This window comes from Drosophila yakuba, chromosome 2R, assembly GCF_016746365.2.
Source record: "Drosophila yakuba strain Tai18E2 chromosome 2R, Prin_Dyak_Tai18E2_2.1, whole genome shotgun sequence".
NCBI lineage: Eukaryota > Metazoa > Arthropoda > Insecta > Diptera > Drosophilidae > Drosophila > Drosophila yakuba.
In genome coordinates, this window is record NC_052528.2 from 17,704,691 (window position 1) to 17,711,517 (window position 6,827).

General features: G+C 46.2%; 1 long non-coding RNA gene across 1 annotated transcript; it reads left to right on the forward strand.

Annotated features, from left to right (window-relative positions):
* The first annotated feature begins 662 nt into the window (after positions 1–662).
* Positions 663–1,454, forward strand: LOC120321054. Its single transcript, XR_005560601.1, has 2 exons — positions 663–1,195; positions 1,263–1,454. It is a non-coding gene; the product is annotated as an uncharacterized LOC120321054 (long non-coding RNA).
* The last annotated feature ends 5,373 nt before the right edge of the window (positions 1,455–6,827 follow it).

Here is a 6,827-nt window from a genome sequence, read left to right on the forward strand (position 1 = left end):
TTGATGATGATGATGATGGCCGACCGGCAGTGGCGGCCCCTCCTGCCACTTAGTTGTCCCCTGTCCCATGCCCCCTCTCTCTCACCCCTTCCTTGCTTCTTTCCACCAACTTGGCTGCCACTGCAGATGTTGCACCTACCCCCCACACCCCCAGAAGCCTCTCATAAACGACTTCAATTACATGCGAATGCGGAATGGCAGTGTGTGCGTGCATACACACACATGTGGCTCTGTATGTGTGTGTGTGGAAAGGCGGGGCTCTGGCAAAATGGCGTTTTGGCCAGCTCGTTCTGCCAGCTCCGCTGCTGCCACTTCTGCTGGCCCGTTTTGCCGTCGGTATTTGCCAATGACGCACAACTTTCATCTGACGGATCGCTTGCAAGGAGGAGGATCGGGTGCTGGGTGCCATGTGCTACTCATCAGCTAACGAGCAAATCGATGCCGTGGACAATGTCGCCGCAGTTCTTATCTCAGCCGCTTGGAGACCGAGCCCACCAAACCCACCGTACCCCAAGATGCACCTCCATCTCCTACAACTTCAGCTGCATCTTCGGCCAGCCTACTTTGTGTTTGTGCTCTGCGTTGCTCCCAGCGATGCCTCGCTCACACTGAAAAAAACGATGGGTGCACATAAACAAAAAATGTTCGACATATATTTTCACTTCATTTATGACATTAGGTTCTGTTCTCTATACTTAAAAATAACAAAAAAAAGCATATAAAGTTTTCATTTATTTAGCTAGTTGGTGTAGTGCTTTTTGCTCAGTGCATGTGAGGTTCGATTGAATGCTGATCGCAATCGCGAAGGCTGCCAAACGCTTCTATGCAAAGTGCCTGCGATTCCGCCTCTTCCACGTCCATCTCCTCCAGCTCCTCCTGCTTCTCCTGCTCCTCTAGCTCCTCCTGCTCCTCCAGCTCCTCCAGTTCCCCCCTGCGCCTCCTGCTCCTCCCCCTCCTCCCCCAAAGGCATCACCCAGGCCCATCCGCCTGATCCGCTGGCAGCGGAGGAAGAACCTGTTGCTGCTGTTGGCCTGGGCTGGTCGCAACTATCAAGATGACCAAGGGGTGAACAAATTCATTCAGTCATTCATCGAAACAAATTGGTTGACTGATGATGACGACGACGCGATGCAGCCGAAGAGGTGGAGCTCAGGATCTGCAGCCGGACTTGATCGGGACATGGCCGGACTTGGAGGTATGTCAGTGCCTGGCTTTAACTTGTCAATCTGGTTATGTCAATTTGCTGTTTGTTTTATACCCAGCCCCCCCTACCACCACATCTCAATGGCTATGTGGGCTGTATATCCCGGTATCCAGAATCCATTTGCGTGTCTGGGAACTTAACAATTTTATTTATTCGTCGCCGGACGCATTTTCAATGCACACTCGTGTCATCCGATAAGCCAGCCGGGTCTAACAATTACTATCGCATAAATAACCGTTTACCCCCACTGCATCTGTGAATCAAATCTACGATTGCCACACACGACACACCACAGCATATGCCACATAGCATGGGGCACAGACGTCGGTGGCGGTGGCGACACAACCGAATCAATTTGTATGCGGACGTTTTTCGGACGAACTTAACCCGAAACTTGCTGTTAAATGGATGTTTATTGCGCCCCAAGGGGAGGGGATGGGTGGATAGGGGGCACACGTTGGGCGGCGGGCGGTGCCATTGAGGGGGGGCCTGTGGAGGGGGAGGGGCGTGAACCAATTTACGCGGCAAACGCATGCGCACAGACGTCGATATCAAACGCCCATCTCATTGGCAACGATCGGGGGAGGCTGCTCTACACAGAGAAATTACACAAGGTTTTTTTAAAATATAATATATTTCACAGGTTTACAAAGTAGTTTAGTATCTAGATACATTTTGTCTTGAAATGGATAATTTTAAGCATTTCTTTATCTATTTTTATTGGAATTTTGAATGGGTAAGAAGTATCAACATCCTATATACAAAGATTTAAGAAGTTTTTCACATCAGCATGACTAACTTTATAACAATTGTTATAAAAATCAGTATTATCAAGAAATACTTTATAAAATTTCTTAAAATATAATACAAGAAGTATTATTTTTGATAAAAAAAATCGAAAAAATTGTTGTAAAAAATCGGATATTTTCAATCGGCGTTTTTGCCACAACTTGGCCAAAAATGGCCGCACAGCTAAAATAAAGACTGTTTTGTACTGCTAATAAACATTTTCGGTTTTCGAAAAAAAAAAAATTAAAAATTTTTTCCAATTTATCATTTATATCATCAAAATTTGCGAAAAATGGCAAACAATTACATTCGGATACATATATGAATGTAAGTTACTTAAGCTAAGTTCAAAACGCTTTGTCTGATATCTTTGTACCATAATTACATTTGCTTGTACCTTAAACAGCAGAATGGTGGGATCTTATTTACACTGCGTAATTTCTCGCAGTGCAGCCTGGAAAGGTGTGCGCAGTGCCGATCGGTGCAGTGTGCGCCTCACTCGGTGGGTGTGCGGATGCGGATAGATTCTCTGGGGTCTGGTCTTAAGCCTTAAGTCTCTAGTCTCTAGATTGCGGCACGCCATGCGGGGTGTGGTGGGGTTTGTGCGGCATTGAGGCATGGCATTTGCAACAATTGCATAAATTTCGCATTTTTATGACTGATAGTGTAAGAAATAGGCGTGGCACATGTGAGAGACCATGGCGTTGCAGCATATACATATACATGTATATGTTTTTTTGAGCTGCCGGTGTCCAATTCTCGGACAACGAGCAGCGGGCAATTGAATTTCGCCCGTGTCATACATGAAATATACTCGTAGCAATGCCAGATAGACCGATGGACAAGACAGTTGGAATGCCCAGCTCTCTCTCTCTTTCTGTGGCATCATCTTCCTTTCGGCCGTGGTATCTGCCAGCGTTGATCAATTGGGCGTTGCCACAACGTCGACTGCGGCAGAGGCAGAGGCAGAGGCGGTGGCAGAGGCAGAGAGGGTTACTTCAGCAGCATCGTCGACTGAGTAATGGCCGTCAAGTGCCCGAGGACATCATTTCCATAATGTCCTTCACAGGGCAACTCAACTCATGCGGCAGCTAAACTTCTCAGGTGCAACGGGCTTGAACTATGTATGCTGCTGCATGCAGTTGTTGCAGTTGCGAAGCCGGCGGAGTGGCAGCTTGTAACAGATTTGTATCGCATTTTATGTGCCACAATTTTCGTTTGATATTTATGTCGATAATAAAATTAAGATGATGAGCGAAATTGCACTCTGAGCGGTGCATGAAAGGGGCGGCGACTTCCGAGGCTCCCCGAGCACACAAAATGTTTTTATACATAATATATATGTATGTACACATATATGTTTAAGGTAAAATGGGGGGACAGGGGAACTTTGGCCATCCCCAAGAGGCACGAACGCAGATGCGAGCAACCAATCAAGTGCAAGGGGCAGCTGTCGCAGGACCAGATCAATCTTCGGTCATTTGCGCCGTTGTACTCCTCGATTAACTCGATGAGAAAGGCCCCAAAAACCAAAAAAAAATAAAATGTTCCACTCAAATTCCGCAATTTTTGTTGCCAGCCTCAAGCTGCCATAAGAACGTTACAGAGCTTGGGAATTCAGTTATTAATTTGCAAATAAATTTGAACTTATCTTGGGATTTTTCGTTTCCTGCCCAATTGAGGTCGTAAAATATTAACAGGCAGCAGTGAAAACTTAATCGTGCAATGTATTTAAATTGACTTTAAATGATCATATTGTTTTTTGACTTTAAGGTAAATTATCATAACTATTAAGAGTTTAATAAGCTATGCGTGTGATTGGATTTGTTAAGAATCAGTAAACAAACACAAATCAGTGGCACATATATTTGGTTTTCTCTCATCTTTCCATTCAGTCTTACCAAACCATACATATATCCTTGTCTGTTTTTAGTAGCAAAAGTTGGTGGAGTAATATAAAAATTATCATATTATTGCACTCGCTGCGCCGATTACCGGGATATAACCATTTGCATAGTGGATGGACCAATTTGCCTTAATTTCGTTATGCTTTCGGGGTGCCGAAAGTTATTGAAGCCATCTGAAGTGAAGATCGATGCAGAGAGCTGCTCCGGTGGATCCACCTAACCGGGTGGATGGATCGAAGGGAATCGATTCTGATGAGAGATTAGCAAAGCGCTGCGAGCGAAACAAGCCATCCAGAGCTAAGTTCCATGCTCGGATATCTGGAGTATCTATACTGGTTAATAACAATAATCAGGCATGGCGAGTACAAGCCAAGTACATGTCGCTGCCTCTGCCGCTTTTGGGGCAGAAGGGGTAACCGAGCGATAGCCGATCCTCACATCCGGATGACGGCCATAACAACAGCTGTCAAAGTCCCAAAGATGAAGGCCCTCCGATGGCTGACGATGATGAGAGCCACAATGATGAGCCGCCCAAGAAAGGGCCTGCTGCTGCTGCTGAAGATGAAGAAGACAGGGTGGGGAATGGCCAAGACCAATGATCGACTAGAGACGTTCTTCGGCTGGGAATTTCCAGGGCCCCGGGTGCAAATTACCACGAAAACAATTTCTGTTGCAGCAGCAGCAACAGCAGCAGCAGAAGTAGCAGCAACATCAGCAGAAGTAGCAGCAATATTGGCGGCAGATTGCCAGGATAAAGTATGTCTGTTGAAAGCATGCGTCAGAAAGGATTGAAATCGAGCGTTTCATGATGCGACAGAGACAGACGACAGCAGTGGACCAGAAAGAGAGGGGAAATTGCCGGCTTCTGTTGGTCGCTGCGGTTGCAGTTGCACTTGCGCAGAGGCGTTTCTGTTGCTGCAGCATGTTGCTGCTGCTTCATGTTGCTGCTGTGTCTAGCCGGCAGATGTGTGCAATGTTTTTTGCCGCACTGTCATTGATGAAGCATAAAATTATGGGAGGCAACATGGCAACTTGGGAAAAAGTGGAAAAAAAAACGCTCAAAATGGCCGCGCGATGGATTAAAGTCGGCTCGGTTGGTTGGTTGCCTTTTTGGTTGCAAAAAAGTTCTCAGGGGGCAGACGAGCGTTGCAGGTTGCAAGTTGCAAGTGCATAATTAAGCCTTCCGCCAGCGTGTTTTGCATGGCCGCGATTTTGCACACTCGAAACGGCGATTGGCTGCCGTGATTGGCCAAAGTGGTAGTAGCCAAGTAGCCAAGTAGCCAGGTTGCAGAGTAGCCAACTTGCCACTGGCGGTGGCGGTCAAGCTCATAGATCATTGCACTTGCTCGGCGGCATTCCAGCGTTTTTCCCCAATCCAGAGCAGCTTGACCAGCTCTCTTCGCCGGCATCCACATTGGCATCCACACTGGCATGTGTCGGCATCTGCATTGTTCAATGACTTTTCGGGTATTAGCCGAAATAAAAGAAATGGCAGCCAAGCCGCCAGCAGCATATCAAAATTGCCAATTTCGATAACTGTTGCAACACCTTGACATGGACACGCAATATCCGAGCTCCAAGCTCCAAGCTCTCAGCTCCAAGCTCCTGATGCCAGTCCATCTCTTTCGCACTATAATATTCCCCCCTCTCTCTATGTCGTCGATGTGTGTGGCTCTGAGCAACAACAACCATCAACAGGCAACAATCAAGCAGCAGGAGCAACAAAAACAACAACAAGGCCAACTCCGCTTGACAACTTGTAAGCAAAGTGAGTGAAAATTAGTGAAAACCTCTAAAAGCTGCCAGCCATATAAAGCGGTGAATGAGATTTCGCAACATTCTTCTGAGCAAAATACCCTGCTTTTCAGGGCATGCTAGGATTTGTTGTGCAAGTAATAGCTATAGAAATATTAAGTAACAAAAATTTAAAAACAACTTGCCATTTTAAAGTATTTAGGTTGCTGTATTACTGTTCTTCAGTAATGGCTTTTTAACAAATAATCTTATATGTATATTTTAAGTGTGAAATATAAACATGACATTTTTTAAGCTCTTCAACAGTTTAGTATCTTTGCTGATTATTATTTTATATAATATATTCTTCCTAAGTGGCTTTCTTAATCGCTTTCTTAACTTGTTTTCGTACTGATAAATATCCACTTGTATAAAATCAGGACGACTATTGTAAAAACACCTTTTAAATTAAATTGTGGCTACTTTTGTCCGACTTCCGAATTCTCTTGGCCATAATCTTAAAGCAGTGCCCATCTCCCACCTGTTAGGGTGTTTCCGTATTTCATTTGCCCGCCGCAGCAGCTTTCTTTGCCCCCTTACCCCTTACCCCTTCCCCTCCCCCTCCTCCTGCTCCGCATATCCCGGCAAGAGGCGCTCTTCCTTTGGGCCAAGATGGCCTGTCGCATTGCGTGCCTGGCACTCTCTACCCACAGCGTTCTGGACCGCTGCGAACTGGGTCCGCTGGAGCGGCGTTCATATCCTGCGGACGTTCATAAACATGACAGTTTGAGCAATTTCCATCAATCACTTTTTTTGGCTGCTTTTATTTTGTGGGCTGTTTTTTGTGCTTTTGCTGCGCTCGCCGGGGATATCGTGACTTTTGGGGGCACGAAAGAAAAGCATCCCATTCCGACGGACGGGGATGGATTGCTGGCTGCAAGATTGCCAACTTAAATATTTTCACTTTGCCGAGTTACTTTTTTCTTGCGGTATGCGGTTGGCCATCTAACTGGGCGCCAGGGGGGCTGAGGGGGCGGCTCAGAGCGGCTGAGATCGGCCGGAGATCAAACAACAAAGCGGTTCCGCATGCTAATGAATGCGCAAATACAACAAACTAATTTAAACGATTCTCGATCGCAATCAAGGCGATGCCGATGCCACAAACTGAGACTGAGACTGAAGCTGAGGTCTCG